Genomic DNA, 22,103 nt, shown 5'->3' on the forward strand with positions numbered 1-22,103 from the left:
CCCTCCCTCCACCCTTCCCTCCCTCTCTCCCTCTCTCCCTCTCTCATGGGTTTCTCTTCCTGCTTTTAAACTCTATTGATAGCAGATGTGGTGCTCTGAGATGTGGCAGCCACTTTTTGAACAGAGGGATAACATCATCATCATGAGAGGGTAGGGCATAAAGCAGGTGAGAATGGCATTAGCTTTTGCTCACACTGCTGGTAGAGCTACTCTGACTGTCCGTCTCTGGAATTCCTGTTATAAATACCCACTCTAATGAGGATGTTCTATTATCTGTAGCCAATGAAGCTTTTACTAATTCATTTCTCACCCCCATCATCTTGCACTTTTTTTTTTTTTTTTTTTTTTTTTTTTTTTTTTTTTAAAAAAAAAAAAAAAAAAAAAAAAAGAGGACGATAAATCTTTCACTGTGATATATCAAAATAAATTCTCCTGCCTCTGCTTCCCAAGTGCTGGGATTAAAGGCATGCGCCATCACATCTGGCCTCATCTTGCCCTTTTAACGCCTTCCTGTTTAATATCTCTCTGGTAGGCTGCCTTAGTTTTAAGACCCAAATTTCATAGAACATACTTATCTTTCAATATATTATTTCAGCCAATATTCATAAAGGAAATTTTGTCCATACATTAATTTGAAAACTCATCATGACCTTATTAACAAAGCTAAATATGGCAAAGTCTTCTATTATAGTCCAAATCCGGTTGGTAGAATGTCAGAATAGAGTGCCAATTTTGAAAAGTACATCAGGGAACAGCAACAGGGAGATGCCCTCGGATGGGACCTGTCACTGCACACAGACAGCTGCTTACAGCTGGTGGCTTGATGATTGCAAGGGATGCTGTGAACATTTTCACATCTTAGCATGCTGGTCCATAAGTAAATAAAGGCATTCCATTACATTGTAGCTAGTGGTTTAGGAAAATTTGGTGAAAGGTTTTGGGTTGACATATAATAAATTGTATTTTTACCCCATTTAAAATAATAGAAAACAGGGCTGGAGAGATGGCTCATCAGTTAATAGAGCACACTGCTCTTGCAAGAGGACCTGAGTTTGGTTCCCAGCACCCACATAGGTTTACAACCACCTATAACTCTAGCTCCAGGCCTCTGGCCTCTGCAGGCATCACACACACACACACACACACACACACACACACACACACACACACACACAATTAAAATAAAAGAAGGGACTCTAGATATACTGACTAGACTTCAGTGGATGAACTTGCACCGAGGGACACCTGGGGACACTAACTTGAAATGATAGGCCTTAACACAAATGACAGAATATATGAATTCCAGTGGGTGGGGGTGGCTATGGGAGGTGCCAATGGGGAAGGGAGTATAAAGATGATTAATATGTTCTGTATGAAATACACAAAACTTCAATAAAAAACTATTTAAAATTTTTAAAATTAAAAATAGTAGAAAACAAGCTCTTGGTCATTATGTCGGCAAAAAATGTGTGATTTTGCAGGAATAGATTACTAAAAATACAGGTGCCTGTAGTTTCTTGTGGCAGGAAACCTGAACTTGAGTTGTTTTAGAAATGTCTTCACCAAAATATGTGTTATTTCTCCTCTTATATTAATAATGAATTCATCTGGATATGGTGGCATGTGCCTGTTATCCTAGCACATAGGCGGCTGGGACAGGAGGTTATCCCAGCATATAGGAGGCTGGGGCAGGAGGATTTCAAGTTGAAGGCCAACCTGGGCTACAAAATGAGACCTTGTCTCAAAAAATAAACAAAAAGATCAATATACTAACTGGCTCTATTTTTTTTTTTTTTTTGGTCTTTTTGAGACAGGGTCTCACCCAGCTGACCTGGAACTCAATATATAGACCAGGCTGGCCTTGAGCTCACAGAGATCTGCCTGCCTCTGCCTCCCAAGTGCTGGGATTAAAGTTGTGTGTCACCACGCCCAGCTCTAACTGGCTCTATTTCTGTATACTGGACTATGGAGATGGCTTAGTGTTTGAGAAAGCTTCCAAAGGACTAAAGTTCAGTTTCCAGCACCCACAGCAGGCAACTCACAACCCAGCTGCCTGCAACTCCAGCTCCAGGGTGTATGGAAGCACACAGCGAAAATTACAGAACAAGATCACTCATGAATGAGAAAAACAGTTTATTAACAAACTGCTGGGCTATCTCTCAGAAGCAGAGAAACAGCAGTTAGCAGAAGTAGACTAGGTTTTATCGATAGGGTCTTGGGTAACTTCCTATGATACTCTCACCCGAGGGTGACCATTGAAGAGTGAGGAAGCTGTAGCTTCCTGGTAAGCAGGGAGTTTTTACAAAACATGGTCTCTGCCGGGGGTTTTGAAACGTGCTTTCTGAAGGGGGGTTTCAAAACCTGGTTTCTGAGGAATGCTGCTTCGATTTCCTCTTTCTGGTTGAGGAACCTGCTATCCCGAACCTCTGGGGAGCCTGGCAGCACTGCCGCCATTTTGAGGACCTAACAGAGGAGATATGACGCCCTCTTTTGGCCTTCTTGGACACCTGCATACAAGTGCACATATATACATAAATAATGCTTTTTTTAAGTTTAAACACTTTTATTGAATTTTTGTGATTTTCATACAATATAGTTTGATGGTATTTAGATCCCCTCCCCTCTCCACATTTCCCCTCACAGCCCCCCACCCAATTTAATGAACTCCCTTATATATAATATGACCTATAGAGTATGATTTGTGTCCCCCAATGTCTTTCCATGTGGATCCATCCACTGGGTCTACCAAGAGTCCCAAACCTGTAAGACACTGTCTTTCCCCCTCCCAGCAGTCATCATTTGCCAAAAGTGCCTTAGGTTGGGCTGGGATTTCTTGCCCACTTCCCCATGTCTATGCTGGGAATTTGTCTGTTTGAGCCTTTATAGGATTTGTGCCTTCTATCACCATTGCTGTGAGTTCATATGAGTACATAACCTGCTGTCTGGAAGACTCTGCTTCCTTCTGCTCATCCCCACCTCTGGCTCTTACAATCTTTCTGCCTCCTCTTCCAAAATGATCCCTGAGCCCTGGGAGGCAAGTTATTTTTTTAGAAAATTTTTTTTATCTTTTACAGAACAGTGACTGCTCCTCTGTCTTTCATAAACCACTAAGCCACAAGTGTGATGAATACCAGCCTACCTTAGAGGTGTTTTTTTGGTTTTTTTTTTTTTTTTTTTTTTTTTTTTTTTTTTTAAAAAAAAAAAAAAAAAAAGAGGACGATAAATCTTTCACTGTGATATATCATTGAACTCACAGAGATCCGCCTGCCTCTGCCTCCCAAGTGCTGGGATTAAAGGCGTGTGCCACCACACCTGGCAGAGGTGTTTTAAAAACAGAACTATACAAACCCCACCCTATGAGAATTAAACAGAATTTCTGGAGCTTATTCATCATTATTTCTTAATCTCCCAGATCATTCTAATGTGTGTTCAAATTTGCAAATCATTACTCCCAGAACTCATAAATGGGAAAACTTTATGACAGCAACAATCATGAGACCCTCCAATTTCCATTTCATCTGGATACCAGGAAGCTCAGCCAAGCTTAGCTATAATCTCTTATCCCTATTCTTTTTTTTAATGTGTGTGTGAGTGTTTTGCCTGAATGTAAGTGCACCCATGTCATGTAATGCCTGCAGAGGCCAGAAGAGGGCATTGGATTCCCTGAAGCTGGAGTTACAGACAGTTGTTAGCTGCCATGTGAATGCTGAGAATCGAACCTGGGTCCTCTGGAAGAAGAGCAAGTGTTCTTAACCACTGAGCCATCACTCCAGCCCCTCTTATCTCTATTCCCTATTCTTTCACTCCTTTCTCCAGATTTCCAACTGTCACTTCTTTTATCTTAAGTCACTGGTATTCCAATGAAGTCCCAAGTCATCTGTGTCCTGTCATTGGACCTTCCCCTAGCCTGACTAATTACTTTAGCAAACACTGTTGTGTAGCCTGGAAACACAGGATGTTCTAAGGGAAGGTGAACATTCTATCCTGTAGGGAGGCTCACTAAGTTCAGGAAGTAAACAACTCAGTAACTTTAGGAAGTCCCTGAAACTGAACAGATTCACTAGGCTCCTCCCTCTCCAAGCATATTTAATCTCTAAGGACTGCTGCAAGACTCTCAAACCAGCTGAGCAGCCCAGGAGAAACTTCCTCCACCTGGTTGGGCTGCCTGTTGGGTTGTGCAGTGTGCTTCAGGTTTCTAGCTTTCATGAGCCATCCCCTGTGCTGGGTGGGTGTTTGGTGAGGCAGCTGTCTTTGAATCATTTCTGCTCCTGTAAATAACCACTCAGACATAATCCTGTAAGTTAACTCTAATAAACTCAGGTTCATCAAGTTGGACTTTAATGGAATCCTTACTTTGGTAAGGTTGTTGGTTCCCTATCTAAGGCAAGTAGATGTTTGTTCACTTCTCCCCAGAAATAGGGTACACACACACACACACACACACACACACACACACACACACACCAAGGTTTGCTTACTCCTAAAAGCTACGTTTGCTTTTGACTTCCTCCCCCTCCTTCAGGAAATAAGATTGCCTTAAGCGTGTTCTACAGTAGTTAAAACCTTGACTAATCTAATTTTCTAGTTAGAAATATCAAATATTCTTGCCACCTACTTTCTGTGGTTGAAAACATACTTTACATTGGGAACAAAATCTATGCCTCACTTAAGCCTGGGTCTATCAGCCCATTCAATTTTTTCCTGTTGTTCTTTCCGTCAGTTCTGACAAAGTGATATGGAGTTAGACACCCTGTGAACTGTCTCTTTGCTCTAATGTTCGAGCTGCGCTTCACTAGAGGGAATAAGATAATCCGCTGTCATTTCTGTTTTGATCATATTCATTTTTGGCAGAAAATTTATTCTCCCTGTACTGTGTAGCTATTTATGTGCTAGTCTCCTGCTTTTGCATTCCCCAGAGAACGCACCATTAAAACTCTTAATGTGACACCTCATATTTTTGGTAGACTAGAAAATAGTTACAATTTTAATTTAAATTGAAATGACTATGTAATGGGTGGACAAATCAGCTTGAGCTCCCCAGAGCTCTTAATTGTAATTCTCCATTGTTTTCTATGCATAAATTTCTTTTCCAAAGTGCTCATTCTGAAATACTCACTTATTTTTTTTCAGCCTTTCTAGCTCATTCCAAACTCACTTATTTAATAATTTTCTTTGGTGAACAACTTCATGATTAAAGTTTAATGTTAAATATAAATTGTTGAAATAATAAGCTTTATTAGAGAATTTAGAAAAGAAAGGATTCGGCATTTAAGGAATGATGAATTTAAGCACTGAGTGCAAGAAGAGGCAAGAGCAGCATCCAGCAGAGAACAAAGCAGAGACAGATTTGGATAGCTTAAATAGATGAATATATATATTAAGCATATAAATGGTAGACAGCAATGTCTGGGTTTCCTCCTGCAATGGGAAGTGGAATATAATATGACAGAATTTGGCGATAGAAGCTGCCAGGAGAGTAGATAGTAGTACCTAACCATTTTATGAATGAGGAATTTCAAGGTACAAGAAAGAGAATTGATGTCTTTTTTCCAAATCAAATGACCTAGTAGCCAAGATTAGGCTAAGATAGCACCCAGTAGTAAAGTAACAGGAGCAGAAAAGAATTCTTTTATAAAGGCCACCAGACAGGTACTCTCCAGGGTCCCCTCGTCCCTGAGTCCTCAAGTGTCAGACTGAGCAGCAAAGCACATAATGGCCTCCCATGGAGGTGTGTCATACTGAGGGGACTTCATGGCATCCCGTGCTTAGCTTCAAAACAAAACTGGGGCTGGGGATGCAGCTCATTTGAGTGCTTCCCTGGTGTGCACAAAGCCCTGGGTTCAGTCCTCAGCACCACAGAAACTGAGTGTGGTGGCACACACCTGTAATGCCAGCACTCTGGAGGTGAAAAGCAGGAGGATCAGAAGTTCAAGGTCATCCTGGGCTACACAGTGAGTAGAGGCCACCCATGGCTACATGAAACCCTGTTTCAAAGTTTGAAAAAAAAAAAACCCGCAATACTATGAGATCAGATGTAGTTTTTAATCCTGCAAGACAGAGTTAAGAAATAAAGATATGCCGGCTGAGGCAGCACATATACTAAAATTGGAATGATACAGGGAAGATTAGCACAGTCTCTGCACAAGGATGACACAATCGTTCATGAAGCATTTCATATTTTAAAAAAAGATAAAGATAGCTCCAAGAGAAAATTGGTAGAATGCCTGTGACTTAGTCCTTGAAGGAGTCAACTTAACTCCCTAGAATATTGTTGGAGGTCTGGGAAGATGACTCAGTGGATAAAGCACTTGCTGCTCAAGCATGAGGATCTGAGTTCAGATTCCCAGACCCCACATAAAAAACTGGGCCAGCATGGCAGCTGCCTGTAATCTCAGCACTGGGGAGGCAGAGACAGGGGATCCCCAGGGCAAGTTGGCCAGCTAGTCAGGATTGGTGAGCTCTGGGCTCAGCAAGAGACCTGCTTTAGGGCTGGAGAGATGGCTCAGTGGTTAAGATCACTAGATCCCTGGCTGCTCTTGCAGAGGACCTGTGTTTGGTTCCCAGCACCTACATGGCAGCCAGCAACTGTCTGTAACTCCAGTTTCAGGAGATCTAACACCCTCTTCTGGCCTCTGCAGGTTTACATGCAGATGGCACGCAAACACACATTCAGGCAAAACACCCATACACATCAAAATAAAAAGTAAATTAGAAAAAGAGACCTGCTTCAATAAGTAAGGTAGAAAGTGATCAAGGAAGGCACAGACATCAACCTTGGAACGCTGTACCTGCGCACACACACACACACACACACACACACACACACATGCATGTAAACCTGCATACATGTGCACCTACATATACCACACATACCCACAAAACAAAGAAATGTAGTAAGACTTTTAAAAAGGAGATAGGAGGGGGCTTAGAGAGATGGCTTAGTAGTTAAGAGCACTGAGTACTCTTGCAGAGAACCCAGGTTCAATTCCCAGAATCCACATGGCAGCTAACAACGTTTCATAACTCCAGTTCCAGGGATCTGATGCCTTCTTCTGACCTCTGCGGGCAATGCATGACACGGGTGCACTTACACACATTCAGGCAATACGTTCATACACATAAAATAAAAATAATAAAATATTTTAATATAATAAAAAGGAGCTAGGAATAAAGTAAGTCATTTATTGGGGCTGGAGAGATGGCTCAGTTGTTCTGGTTGTTCTTGCAGAAGACCTGGGTTTGAATCTCAGCACCCACATGACAGCTAACAATTGTCCATAACTCCAGTTCCAGGGGATCCGACGACCGCTTCTGTCCTCCACGGGCATTGCATGATACAGGTGCCCTTACCTACATGCAGGCAATATACTCATACACATAAAATAAAAATAATAAAGTTTAAAAAATTAAAAATAAAAAAAGATGTCTGCCCTTCCCTTTCAGCCAGTCTCATCTGTGTAGTCTGTTCATGCCTCTGAAAAACAGATTACAGTCAAAAACTGCTGTTTATGGGACAGGATTGCATCGTGGAAGGAAAAGCAAGCAGCAAACTATAAACACCACACGGCAGTTCCCCTTGTCCTAGATACCAACATATTTTCTGCCTTTTCGCCATAAAGCAATTTCTCCTTTTCATCATCTTGTTTTACTTTTATTTGTTTGTTTACTTGGAGACAAGATTCTTGCTATATAGTCCAAGTTGGTCTCAAACGAGGCAATTCGCCTGCCTCAGCCTCCCACGACCTGGGATTATGATGTGAGTCTCCATATGCTGCTTCACCTGTTTTCCCTTCTGCTTTCAGCGTCTACAGGTCCAGCCAGGCTCCACCTATTTGCTCACCCAGCCGTGTCATGAGCACGCTCTGAACTCCTTGCCTCCACCAGCTGCTGGTCTTTCTTCCTGGGGTCATGCTCCTGCTGCTCCTCCTGCCTGGGAGCTTCTCTTGCCTCCTCCTGGACAGAGCCTCTGCACCCGCTCTGCAGCATTCAGTATTGCGGACCATCCCTCCTTCAAAGGAGTGAGAGTGTGTGTGTCACACATGCACGCGCCACAGATCAATGTCACGTGTCTTTCTCAGTCACTCTCCACTTTTTTTTTGAGCAGGATCGCTCACTTAACCTGGCGTTCACAGGGCTAGGCTGGCTGACTGGCCAGCAAGCTCGGGAACTTGCTTCCACCTTCCCCAGCTCTGGTGTTAAAGATAGACCACTGCACCTGGCTTTTACTGGGTGCAGGAGATCTGAACTCGGGTCCTCACGCCTGCGTGACAAGCGCTTTACTGCATAAACCATCTCTCCAGACTCACCTTCTTCCCACCTTTGATAGTTGTTTCTACTCCTCTTGCTCTTCAGCTCCATGGATTTCTTTAGAACCACAGTCCAGTCTTTGTTTTCTTAGAGCTTGGACCTGTCATGTGTCATGTAACCTGGAGGGCTGGTGACGGACACTTGGTCTTTGGAAGGGGCCCAGTTTGTCTTCCTGGAGTCAAGTCCTAAATTTGAACATTTTCTTTAAATCAAGAAATCACTCAGGGAGAAAAGTATTAGAGGGGTGAATAGGAGCAAGTTTCAATGATAAATATGTACCAAGTGCCATAATGGAAACTTTGTTTTATTATATTTCATTGTTTTTTTATTAAAAATTTTATTTTTATTTTTATGTGTGTCTGTGAGTGTATACCACATTTGTATAGGTGCCCACACAGGCCAGAAGCAGGCTTTGGATTCCTGGAGGTGGAATTAAGGTAGTTGTGAGCCACCCGACATCAGGTCCTTTGCAAGACCAGTGTGTGCTCTTACCCACTACGCCATCTCTTTAACACCTTATTTTATTTTTGAGCAGATTCCCAGCCTGTCCCTGAACTCACCATCTTCCTGCCTCAGCCTTCTAGGTGCTAGGATTCTAAGCATGCCACAATGCCTGACTTTTTAAAAACAACTCAACCTCAATATGCAGTCGAGGATGGATTTTATTTATTTGCTTGTGTATGTGGTGTATGTGTATATGTATATTCATGTTCACATGTGTGTGGAAGCCAAAGGTTGTGCACGTTATGTGTAGAAGCCAAAGATTGATGTTGTTTTCCTCAAATGCTCTCCACATATGTCTGTCATCTATCTATCTATCTATCTATCTATCTATCTATCTATCTATCTATCTATCATCTATCTATCTATCTATCTATCTATCATCTAGCTATCTAGCTATCTATGTATCTACCTATCATCTATCTGGGCAAGGTCTCTGTCTTGAACTCAGAGCCTGCTGACTTGGCTAGTGTAGCTAGCCAGGTTGCTCTGGGGATCCCATCTCTGCCTCCCAGTGCTGGGTTGCAGGCACACCACCATGCTTACCCAGCCTTTATGTGGGTGCTGGGATTCAAATTCTAGTCCTTATACTTACATGGCAAGTGCTTCACCCACTGAGCCATCTCACCAGTCATTTTACTTTTCTTTTAAAGACAGAGTCTAACTGAGTTTGGTGATGCACACCTTTAATCCCAGCACTCCAGAGACAGAGGCAAGCAGAGCTCTGTGAGTTCAAGGCCAGCCTGGGCTACATAGAGAGACCCTGTCTCAAAAAAAAACCAATCAAACAAACAAACAAAAAAAAACCCAGAGTCTAGGGAACCAGGAGGTGACTCAGCAGGGGAAGGCTCTTGCTGCCAAGCCTGGCAATTGGAGTTGAGTTCAATCCCTGGAGCTCACATGATAGAGGGAGAGAACTGACTCCAACAGGTTGTCCTCTGACCTCCATGCATGCATGTAGCCACACACTTATACATACACATGCACACATGCATAAATACATACATACATATAGGGTCTGGCTGTCCTGGTACTCATTATGTAGCTCAATCTGTCCTCAAACTCACAGCAATCCTCCTGCCTCAGCCTCCTAAACGTTGGAATTATGGGTATGTGGCACCGCGCTCAGCTTAAGCCCATTATTTTGTATTGTAACTTTTAAAAGATGTTAAAGAGAAATCCCCGAGGCTCCCACTTATCAACCCTAAAATCTCATGTCAAGAACCATAATTATCACCTCTTGAGGTTCAGAAGAAACATCAAGTGACTTGGTCTAAACATCACTGGGTCCTTCTAACCCTCTATCAAGAGTCCCAAAGGACCCACTTCTGCCTGAATGCCCAGAGACGGGGAATTTGTCAGTTCCAGGTCAAGCATCTTTCCCTCCCAGACAAGGATAAAGTTCAACCCACACGGAGTCAAACCTGACTTTTTACATCTATGCGCTGGGCCTTCTTAGAAGAGGTCAAACCCCTCTTCCATACTGCCACAGATTTTTAAGATGCCCGACACATCTATTCCACAGTCACATTTCTGTCAAGCTGGGTCACCTCCTTTCCTCCCACCATTCCTCATACCACACAGTCTCCTCCACAGCCCCAAACTGCTTACTTGAGTATAGCCATTTCCGATACCGAAGTGAACAAAGGAAATTTCTTTTAGTTTTCCTTTAAGTAGTTCATTTTTGCAAACAGCAGGGAACAATTTTCCGAGAGGCAGTATGACATATGGCGACACAGTAGCAAGGTTATCCAGAGCCCAGCACATCAGACAGTCTGGAAAAGCCTTAAGTGAAGAATGCTTGTCTCTATGAAACCTTTGTAATTTAAAGGGGACACTGACTATCTGAAGCAGTCAAGGTCTCCGTTATATCCGGCAAGGCTAGGTGACTGGAAGTGGGGGTGTCTCATGCAAGGGGACCCGTTGGTCTTTAGTGACATCATTATCTGTGGGTTATTATCATTACTACAAATACTAATACACTTTATTAAGCACTGGCAATGACCCAGGGCAAGCAAGTTTAAGTTCAGATTATATCCATCTTCATTATCTAGAGGGAAGACGAGGATGAACAAAGGACTATAATGTGAAAATCTAAAGTAGGAAAAATGAAAAAAGGTTAATTAAAAAAAAAAACCTCACAGAGTAAAGAGAAAGACTCCAACTGTTGGTGGTCAGGAGCCGTGATGGATGGGTGGATCTCGTCACCCTGGACTTATCCCCTCTGATTTCTTTCCATCTCCCTCTCTTAAAAAAAAAAATCGACTCAGCTAAGGACATGGCAGGGACATGAGAGGCTGAGAATGAGGAAGCAGACCTTCACCTCAAGGGCCCCTTTGACTCTAAAATCCTGTGAATCATTGCTTCCTAGTTCTAACAGCTAGCCCCAAACAAAACTGAATTTCTCATTAAGCAGAACTTAAGATATAAAATTAAACTTAGACTATTAAACTCTGACAACAGCTACCTTTCCAAAGACCTTATTCTTCTTTTTCTTATTTTTTTCTCTTGACACTAAAATATTCAAATACCCTGCTTCTGGATTTTAGTACACCCGTGGCCTCCTGGCCCTCGTGTTCCCAGGAGGAGCACTGTATTTTGAGTGTGTACCATGTGAGGGGTTTCAAGCTGCCCTACTGGAGCTGCTTATCAATCTGGGCTGAAACTGTGTTCCATCATTCCAAATTACACAGCACCCTGGATATCATCTGTGGTGTCAGCTGGCAGGGATCCTAACACATGGATGTATGTGATTGCATGCATGTGCGTCCTGATTATAGAAACACCTGGAAAGAGGCAGCTGTTTATCCAAGGTCACACAGCAGAAGCAGGTTTGGAATCCAAACATCAGAGTCCCCAAATCCAGTGGTCTTTCTTGACATGCACAGAGTCAAGGTCAGTCTTCAAAATACCACAACTGGTCTTAGAGAATTCTTCATGGTGCCTCAAAGTAGGATGGAAAAGCCATACCCCAAGTCCTTCTCTTCCTATGCTTTGAGAAACAAATGCCTTTTAAAACACTAGCTTAGAGTGAGCACTGTGTAGAACCAAGACACTCACACCCCCATGTGTGAATGTGTATAGACCCTGGTGTTGTCTATGTTTTACTCAGCAAGGCACTAAGCACTTAGGCATGCATCTAAGCAGGACAGTATTCTTGCCTATATCCTGTCTTATACCAAGTAAAAAATTCAAATTCAATAAATGTTGACTGAATAAACAAAGAAGTGGGTCAAGGACAAATATTCAGCTAGGAGTGGTGGCTCACACCTATAATCCCAGTACTTGGGAAGCTGAGATAGGAAGAGTGCCAGGAGATAGAGGCCAACCTGGGCTACATAGCAAATTCCAGGCCAGCCTGACTACAGTGATAACTTGTCTTACCCACCCCTCAAAGAATGAATGTTCTAAAGGGGGTACAGGGTCAACTGACCAGTCACTGTGGAGTGAGGACAGTTAAGTTTGCTGGTGGAGAGGTTGAGGATTAGGGGTAGAAGCACAGGCAAATTTGAGTTTTGGAAAGATCCTTCTGCCATTAAGAGGATATTGATTTTCCAACTCTTACAGTGGGCAAACCCAGTGTTGTGAGTTTCCCGAATAAATTGCTTACAGCCACCCTTGAAAGAAGCCACTGTTTTTTCCATTTTAAAGCTGAGGATCTGAAGCTTTAAGACACTAAACTGCTCAAACTTACCCTGTTAGGACATAGCAGAGCTTTGCCTATTTATCTGCCTTTTCAAGCATTTTAAAATTTAAAAATCTACAACAATCACAAGTTCTCTTCCACTTACCATACGCTCCTGTCAAGGTGGCCCCATTGTTATTGTTGCTTTTATTATTTCTTACTTTCTGGTATTACAAGCTCTTCTAGACCCATCTCGTGTACTCCTGTCATCTTGAATCGGTCATTTCTCCCAGGAAGCCTGATTTCCTTTTACTGGAGAATTCTGTTAGAAATCAAGACAGACGAGCTGAGTGTAGTGGCATATGCCTGTACTTCTAGCACTCAGGAGGTGAAGGCAGGAAGAACCAGAGTTCAGTCATCCTTGGCTACACAGTGAGTTGAAGACCATCCTGGGCTATATGATGCTCTATCCAAAAAATAAAATAAAATAAAATAAAATAAATAAATATATACATACCAAGATCTGGTCACTAGTTCACTAGTTACTATTGCTTTTAGGTCCTCTGACCAGATAAACAAATACACACATATATACTAGAACATTTCTTTTAAATAAATATTTCTTTTAAAAAAATTATTATTTTTATTTTATGTGTATGAGTGCCTGAATGCATGTTAAGTACATCTGTGTGGTGCAATGCCCAAAGAGGTCAGAAGAGGGCATGGAATTCCCCTGGAACTGGAGTTATGGATGGTTGTTAGCTGCTATGTGGGTGCTGGGAATCGAACCCAGGTCCTCTGCAAGATCAGCCAGTGCCCTTAACTGCTGAGCCATCTCTCCAGCCTCAGTAAATATTTACTGAATTAAGCAGGATAACACAAGCTTGTAATACCAGCACTTGGGAGGTGGAGGCAAGAGAATCAGGAGTTCAAGGCTAGCCTTGGCTACTGAGAGTTCAAGGCCAGCCTGGTTATAAGAGACCCTGTCTCAATAAAATAAATATTTCTACATGGAGCCATTTGTCTCTATGTTAAGCTATTCATGTGCTCCTCTTGAACTCTCCTATCCTAACCCATTATGGGTGACTCATTCTGGCTTATCAGTGTGTCCCACTCTAGCTTTGGGAAAGCTGGCTTTCACCATCTGCCATCCATTTACTTATTCAGTTCCAGGATATATAAGCCACAATCATTAGCCTAGACTTCCATGGGCAACAGTCTTGCGTACGAGTGTGCAGGCCACAGCTTCTCTTGCCTTTCGTCTTACAGACCCTCATGTCACGTGGCTCTGGAGCACTTTTCCTGCCTCTGTCAGTGAGGTTGCTTCATAGCCTCATCCACAGGTGGAGTCTCTCATCAGCATAGATTCTTCCCTGGGTTCTCCCAACCTTGAAAATGACTTTTTCACAAACATTCAGATCTCTTTGTGATGTAAAGTTCTATAGGTTTTGACAAATGCAAGTGACCACCTTGCAGTAGTGAGCAGATTCCACATACCTAAATTTCCGTTTACCTCCTGAAATTCCCTCCATTCCCCCTATTCAGCACCACCAGCACAACTAGCAGTCACAAACCTTTGGAATGTCTATAGTCCCATCTCTTTTGGAATGTCAAGTAACTGGAATCATTGGAAGGTAGTCTTTCCAGACTCTTCGGGAAATGTGATTATGGAAGAAGTCCACAAAATAGGAACAGAAAGTGACTTGCCAGTGTTAACTTTGTATCTGAAGGGAGCCATGAGCCAAGGAATGTCAGAAGCTTCTAGGAGGAAAAACAAGGAAATGTATTCTATCCAGAGCCTACAGAAAAGAATGTAGCTCTGCTGATGCCTTCCTTTGAGCCTGTGGTGGACTTGTGGTAGACCTGTGGTAGATCCCTGACCTACAGAGCTGTAAGCTAATTAGAGGGGGGAGGGTTAGCTATTAAATCTGTGATGGCAGAATTAGAGAACTAATACAATAATAAATGTGTTCCTTTTTGGACTCTGTTCCACTGATCCACATTTACATCCTTATGTCACCACTGCCCTGTCTTCATTTCTATTGCTTTGATGTAAATTGTTAACATTTTATTTTTAATTATGTGTGTATGTGTATGTCTGTGTATAGGTATGAGCACATGAGTGCAGGTGCTGGAGTGGCCAGAGGCAAGGGATCCCCAAGGAGCTGGAGTTATAGGTGGTTGTGAGCCACCTGACATGGGTGCTGGGAACTGAACTTGGGTCCTCTGGAAAAGAATCAGTGCTCTTAACTGCTGAGCTGTCTCTCCAGCCCTGGAATAAGTTTTGAAAGAAGTGTGACTCCTCCAGCTTTGCTCTTTTCCAAGACTGTTTTGGCTAGTCTGAGTCCTTTGCATTTTCATATGAATTTTAGAGTCAGCTTGTCAATTTCTGAAAAGAAAAAACCTTGGGATTATGATAAGGAATGTGCCGAAAGTATAGAACAGTTTAGGGAGTCCTGCCATCTCCTTAAAAACATTAAGTTCTCCAATAAATGAACATGAGGTATTCTTTTTTATAGTTTTCAGTGTATAAATCTTGCATTGCTTTTTATTTTCTTTTAAATTATTTACTTATTTTATGCACATGAATGTTTAGCCTACATTTATGTAAATTCATCCATGTGTGCAAGACCTGCAGAGGATACCAGATCCCCTGGAACTGGAGTTACAGGTAACCACCTGTTAGCTGTTATGTGGGTGCTGTTAACTGAACCTAGGAACTCTGCAAGAGCAGACAGTGCTCTTAACCACTGAGCCATCTCCATCCCTACATGGCTTTTCCTTAATAATTTCTTCTATTTAAGTGAGTCATCGTTTCCCTAATTTCATTTTCAGATTGCTCTTGCTCATGTATAGAAACTAAATTGTCTTTAGATATTAACTTTTGTATCCTTCAACTCTGCTGAACGTATTAATTCTGTAGTGTTGTATGTTTGTATGTATATACCTTCTTGTTTTCTACATACAAAGTCAAAGCATCTACAAGTCGTTTTTGTTACTTTGCTTCCAATCTTGATATCTTTTCTCTTTGTAGCTAATCACCCTAGCTAGATATTCGAGCACAATTTAGAAGTGACAAGAGCAAATATCCTTGCACTGTACTTGACCTTAAGGGAAAAGTGTTCAGTTTTTCACCATGAAGAATGATCTAGACTACATAGAGACTCAAGATTAAAAAATTTTAAAGGGGTCTGGTGATATGATTCAGAGGTAGTGCCCTTGCCTGTAGATTAAATCCCCAATACAAAATAAAAATGTAAGGGATTTACAGATACTGAAGCTGTGTAAACTTGAAAAACAAACCAGAAACTACTCCAAAGCAGGTCCTACATTTTATGGGATTGAGAAGGAAAAACTTAGATTTGAAGATCCATACTGGGCCCTTTTGAGTACACTGGACACTTAGTCAACAGCTCTGGTTTTCTGAAAGCCTCAGGTCAGCCTCGTAGGACTGAAGTGATTGCTCTTCACACTCCCTCAGGGACGTATCTTCTAGGGTTCCAACAACCTTTAATGTGCAGTATCTAACATTCAATAAATAATTACTAAGAAAAATAAAAGGTAAAATCAGGTGTGGTAGCACAAGTCTGTAATCTAGCACTTGACAGAAGGATCAGGAGTTCAAGGTCATCTTCAGCAAGCTCAAGGCCAGCCTGGGCTACACAAGACTTTGAAAAAAAAAACTAAAAGAAAAAAATTTAATTACTAGACATGACAAGATACAATTTTTAAAGAGGGGAAAATAACCAGACCTGGTGGTGCAGGCTTACAATCCCAGTTAGGAGGCTGGGCTGGGATCCTAAGCAAGAGGATCACAAGGTCTAGGCCTGCTTGAGCTATAAAGTAAGTTTAAGACAAGCCTGAACAACTTAACGAGACTCTCTCAAAATAAAAAAGTAAAAAGAAAGCTGATGTAGGTCAGTGGACCTCTCTAGCATGTGTGGCCCTGGGTTCAGTCTCCCACACTTGGAAAAGGATGTGCAAAACATGCAGGCTAAGGCCATAGCCTCATAGCAGAGTGCTTGCCTAGCATTCACTCCACACCACCAGAAGAAAAAACAAACTTAAATTTTTCAAAAAAAATTTTATGTGTATCAGTGTATTGCCTGCATGTGTGTTAGTTTACCCATGTCATGCAATGTCCTCAGAAGTCAAAAGAGGTCATTGGATTCCCCCAGAACTGGAGTTACAGAAGATTGTTAGCCAGCATGTGGGTGCTGGGAATCGAACCTGGGTCCTCTGCAAGAGCAGCCAGTGCTCTTAACCACTAAGCCATCTCTCCAGCCGCCCCCCCAAAAAAACAAACTTGTATAAGTGGAAAATAGAAATAAAATCAACCCACAAGTGATTCTGGTTTTGGAATTATTAAACAAAGACTTTAAAATATCTCTGATATTTATGTTCAATAAAACCATTTTTGAAAAAGAAATGAAAACTTTAAAGGTTAAAAGTATAATTACTACATATAGGAACTGACAGGTATGTGTAGCTGTGGATTAGACAGAAGAGAAGACAAAATTAATGAACAGGAAGACATGTCACTAAACAAACTGAATTATCCAGAGAAAAATGAGCAGAAAACACAAAAGAATATGAAAACTGTAAGACACATGAAAGATTTAACTTACATGTAACTGAGTCCCAGAAGGAGAGAGGGAGGTCTGGGGCTACAGCTCAGGGAGGTCACTTGCCTAACATGCACAAGGGCCTGGAGTTAATCCTGACAGAGACAGAGAGAGGTACAAAGGCAGCATTTTAAAGGGTAACACCTGAAAAATATTAAAGATAACAAATAGAAATTGCAACAAAGCCCAAACAGTATAAATTCTAAGGGGGAAGGGGAACATGTAACTACATCAACCTACTGAAAATTAAAAAAAAAAAAGACAAGAAAAATTTTAAGCAGGTAGAGAGCAGCAGCTCCCTTCAAAAACAAAGGCCAGGGGCCGGAGAGCTGGTTCAGTGGTTAAGAGCACTAGCTGCTCTTCCAGAGGACCTGGGTTCAGTTTCCAGGATCCACATGGCAGCAAGCAACCATCTGTAGCTCCAGTTCCAGGGAATCTGATGCCCTCTTCTGGCATCTCCAGATATTGCATAACATGGGTGCACTTATATCCATTCAGGCAAAACACTCATATGACATAAAATAAAAAACCAAAAAATTTCAAAACGAAGACTAATGGCTAATTTCCCAAAAGAAATTATGGAAGCCAGATGACAATGGGATCAAATCTTTAAAATGCTGAGAAGGGGCTGGAGAGATGGCTCAGTGGTTAAGAGCACTGACTGCTCTTGCAGAGGACCTGGGTTGGGTTCGATTCCCAGCACCCACATGGCGGCTACAAACTGTCCTTAACTCCAGTTCCAGGGGAATCTGGAGCCCTCTTCTGACCTTCTGTGGCATTGTATGACATGGGTGCGCTCACATAACATGCAGGCAATACACTCATACACATAAAATAAAAATAATAAATTTTTTTAATGCTGAAAAGAGAGGAAAACAACTATGCCTATTTAGAATTGTAAACCACTGAGAAAAATGTTAAAAATGAAAGTAAAGGGCTGGGGAGATAGTTTGACAGTTAAGAGGACTGGCTACTCTTGCAGAGGATCCAGATTCAGTTCCCAGAGCCCATATGGCTACTAACAACCATCTGTAACTCCAGTTCCAGAGACCTGAAGCCCTCTTCTGGCCTCCACAGGCACTGCATGCACAAGTGCACTTATACACATGCAGGCAAAACACACACATAAATCACAAAAATTACTTTTTTCAAATGAAAGCAAAATAAAGACGTTTTCAGACAAAAAAGGAATTCACCACTGGAAGAACTAAAGTGAAAATTAAAAAAAGTTCTTGCTTAGTGTGGTAGCACACCTCTTTAATCCCAGCACTCAGAAGGCAGAGGCCAGCCAGGGCTGCATAGTGAGACCGTCTCAAAAAACCAAATCATGAAATAAAATAAAAAGTTCTTTTATGTTTCATTTTGTTGTTTTGAGACAGGGTCTCCTTGTAGCTCGTTGGCCTAGAACTATGTAGATGTAGACCAGCAAGTGCTCCTTACCACTGAGTCCTCGCTCTAGCCCAATTTGTCCAAGTCGGCTTTTGTTAACTTGACATAGCCTAGAATCATCTGAAACTTTTTTTTTTTTTTTTTTTTTTAAAGAAAACACTATTGGGCTGGAGAGCTGGCACAGCTGTTAAAGGCTCAGGCTCACAACGAAGAAGAAAACACCATGTTTAGGTCTTTTATTTCTTCTTGTACATTAAGCCATGAACTCATAGGGAACGGCTCCAACAGCTCAGGCTCCTTTCCATTAGTTCTCACAAAGTGTGCTTCTCTAGGTGGGGCAGGCTGAAGCTTAAACTTTTTCTTTGGCTTCCTTTTTTTTCTTGTCATTTTCCTTCACCCACTTCAGGAAGCTGTCTCGGCTCTTAGAGTGCTTAATATGCTCAATATGAACATTAATTCTCTTGGCAAGAATCTTGCCCTTGCTTGTTTACAACAATGCCAACAGTATGCTGAGTGACATTGTAGACTCTCCCAGTTTTGTCATTTATGGGCATTCCTTTTTGAACAGTACCCATTCCCTTAATGCCTACAATATCACCCTTCTTGTAGATTCACATATATGTGGCTAAAGGAATAAGTCCATGTTTTCTAAAAGGCCTAGAGAACATGTAGCAGGAGCCTCTCCTCTTTCCCTTTGTCATTTTGGCAAATCACTGGAAGATGGCTGCTCCAGCAGAAAGAAAAGATCATCTGAAACTTTTGATTGAGGAATTTCCTAGATCAGATTAGCCTGTAGGCATGTCTATGGGGGATTGTCTTATTAACTGATGCAGGCAGGCTCAGCCTACTGTGGGCCAAACCATTCCCTGAGTAGGTGGTCCTAGGCTGTATAAGCAAGCTAGCTGGGGCTGGAGAGATGGCTCAGTGGTTAAGAGAACATACTAGTCTATCAATGGACCCAAGTTCAAATCCCAGCACCTATGTTGGGTGGCTCTTATTTGCCTCTAAGTCCACTGCCAGGGATCCAACGCCCTCTTCTGCCCTCTGTAGACACCTACACTCACATGCACATACACTCTTCCCCCCACCATACACATAATTTAAAACAAAACTTAAAGAAAAAGCTAGCTATGCATGGGTCTGCCAGCAAGCAGCATTTTCCCAGTCTCTGCCTTTGAGCTCTGCCCTGACTTTCCTCAGTGATGGCCTACAAGCTGGAGTGTAAATCAAGTAAACCCTTTGCTCACCCAAGTTGCTTTTGGTCATGGTATTTGTCAAAACAACAGAATGAAACTAGAACATGTTTTTATGAACTGTGCAGAATAGTTAATCTGTAAAGATAGAAAGTGAATTTGTCCCCGTTAGGGCTATGGGGTAGGGGAATGAAGGCTGACTCTTTCCAACGCCATAGGGTTTGTTGGGATGAAAATCTTACAAAATTGTGGTGACTGCTGCATAACCAAATATGCTCCCCCCCTTCCCATTTTCATGTGTGTGAGGACTATGCATGGTCACATGTGCATGAGCACTTGAGTGCACGTATACATGCAGGGACCTGAGGTTGATGTTGGGAGTCATTCCTGATCACTCTTCCATCATGTTCTCTGAGATAGGGTCTCTCAGTCAGACCCAGAGTTTATGCAGCTTGCTCTGAGGATTCTGTCTCCACCTTCCGAGGCATTTATAAGAATTCTGGGGACCCAAACCCTGATCCTCACACTTGCATGGCAAGCGCTTTAACCACTGAGCCATCTCCCAGTCCTTGTTTTCGTTTTTTAAAAATATTTTATTATTTTTCTGTGTATGAGTGTACTGCCTGCATGTATGTGAGTGCACCCGTGTTGTGCAATGCTGCAGAGGTCAGAAGAGGGCTTTGGATTCCCCTGGAACTGGAGTTAAGGACAGTTTGTAGCCACCATGTGGGTGCTGGGAATTGAACTTGGGTCCTCTGCAAGAGCAATCAGTGCTCTTAGCTGCTGAGCCATCTCTCCAGCCCCATTTCCATTCTTTTTTAAACCAGGCCTGCCTCTGCCTCCCAAATGCTGGGATGGATTAAAGGCGTGCACCACCATGCCTGACCTTCCTTATTTTTTAATAATTATTTTTATATTCACTTATTTTGTCATAGGGGTAGGGGAGGGGAGGAAGACATGACAGAATGGTGATTCCCCTGACTGGAGTTAAGGACAGTTTGTAGCCACCATGTGGGTGCTGGGAATTGAACTTGGGTCCTCTGCAAGAGCAATCAGTGCTCTTAGCTGCTGAGCCATCTCTCCAGCCCCATTTCCATTCTTTTTTAAACCAGGCCTGCCTCTGCCTCCCAAATGCTGGGATGGATTAAAGGCGTGCACCACCATGCCTGACCTTCCTTATTTTTTAATAATTATTTTTATATTCACTTATTTTGTCATAGGGGTAGGGGAGGGGAGGAAGACATGACAGAATGGTGTGGAGGTTGGAGGAAAACTTGTGGGACAGTGGGTTCCAGGTATCAAACTCGGATCATTAAACTTGGCAGCAAGAGTCTTTTCCTGTGGAGCCATCTTACCAGCCCGCAAAAATGCTTTTAAAACCTCTGAAACGTAGACATTTCAAAGGGTGGATCCTACAGTATGTGAATTCTATCTCAATAAAACCATTACAAGGCCATGTAAAATTGTGTGGCAGCTGTCCTTTGCCAAAACACTTTCTCTAGAGGGGCACTGAAGTTTCTCATGGTTTATTTCTGCCTAAACATCCAACTCTTGTCTCTTCTCTCCTCACTTCACCTTCGACTTCCACCTCACACACTTAGCACCATTTCCTTTTCAAAACTTCTCTCTGACCCCCTGAAAGTGCTATGCCTTTACATGGATTCTGCTAAGACCACACTTCTCTCTCTCTCCTTCTAGTAAATTCCTATACTTCAAGATTAAATACTATTTTTTTCAAGACATCAACTTACCTTCAGATCAGGTGTGAACACTACAAACATGGCCCAGACTGAGCTACCCGGCTTGCTATACAGAACCAGCTTCGGCTCTAGGACCTAATGCTTGTAAGCACTTAGCAAATGTTTATTGAATAAATGAATTCGAAAACACTCCCTTGCTACTGACCAGAAACAGTGCTATTTTTCCTCCAACTAGTTTAATTGGTAAAATCCATACAAATGTAACTTGAGTTCTGGCCTTGAGAGACCAATAAAACAAAATAAAAATACAAATTTGGGGCCAGTGTCCAGACTTAGGGAGATTATCATAAAGTAACATTTCATGGGGGCTCTTAGTTTGGATACTTATCATTGTTGACTGGACATACTTACTGAAGTCAATACTCTTTTATACTACATATTAAATGTGTTGTTTAACTCTGGTAACCACAGCTGTGACTTAGTTAACGATCTCAATAAATCCTACTTAAATCAGAGACAAGAAAAAATTATGCAAATGAATTCGTATCTGTTTTTCTGCCCAAGGCATATTTGATAACAGATAAAACATACTCCAAATAGTCTCTACTTAATAATCAGGAAGCCACTTGAGGTTTTATTTGGAGGGAAATCAAATATGGAGAAGCCCAACACAGCCACAAATGGTTTTATTTCAGAAAGAAGCTGTACATCAAAATGAGCCAAGGGAAGGGCTTAGATTCTCTTCTGGAAGTGAATCTAGAAA

General features: G+C 42.0%; 1 non-coding gene and 1 pseudogene across 1 annotated transcript; one reads left to right on the forward strand and one right to left on the reverse strand.

The window, feature by feature from the left end:
- The first annotated feature begins 6,075 nt into the window (after positions 1-6,075).
- LOC115072827 lies at positions 6,076-6,182 on the forward strand. The gene has a single exon (XR_003851839.1). It is a non-coding gene; the product is annotated as a U6 spliceosomal RNA (small nuclear RNA).
- A 12,518-nt stretch (positions 6,183-18,700) lies between these two features.
- LOC108491534 lies at positions 18,701-19,148 on the reverse strand (annotated as a pseudogene).
- Between the last annotated feature and the right edge of the window lie 2,955 nt (positions 19,149-22,103).

The sequence above is a fragment of the Nannospalax galili genome, unplaced genomic scaffold, assembly GCF_000622305.1.
Source record: "Nannospalax galili isolate Female #2095 unplaced genomic scaffold, S.galili_v1.0 scaffold263, whole genome shotgun sequence".
Lineage (NCBI taxonomy): Eukaryota > Metazoa > Chordata > Mammalia > Rodentia > Spalacidae > Nannospalax > Nannospalax galili.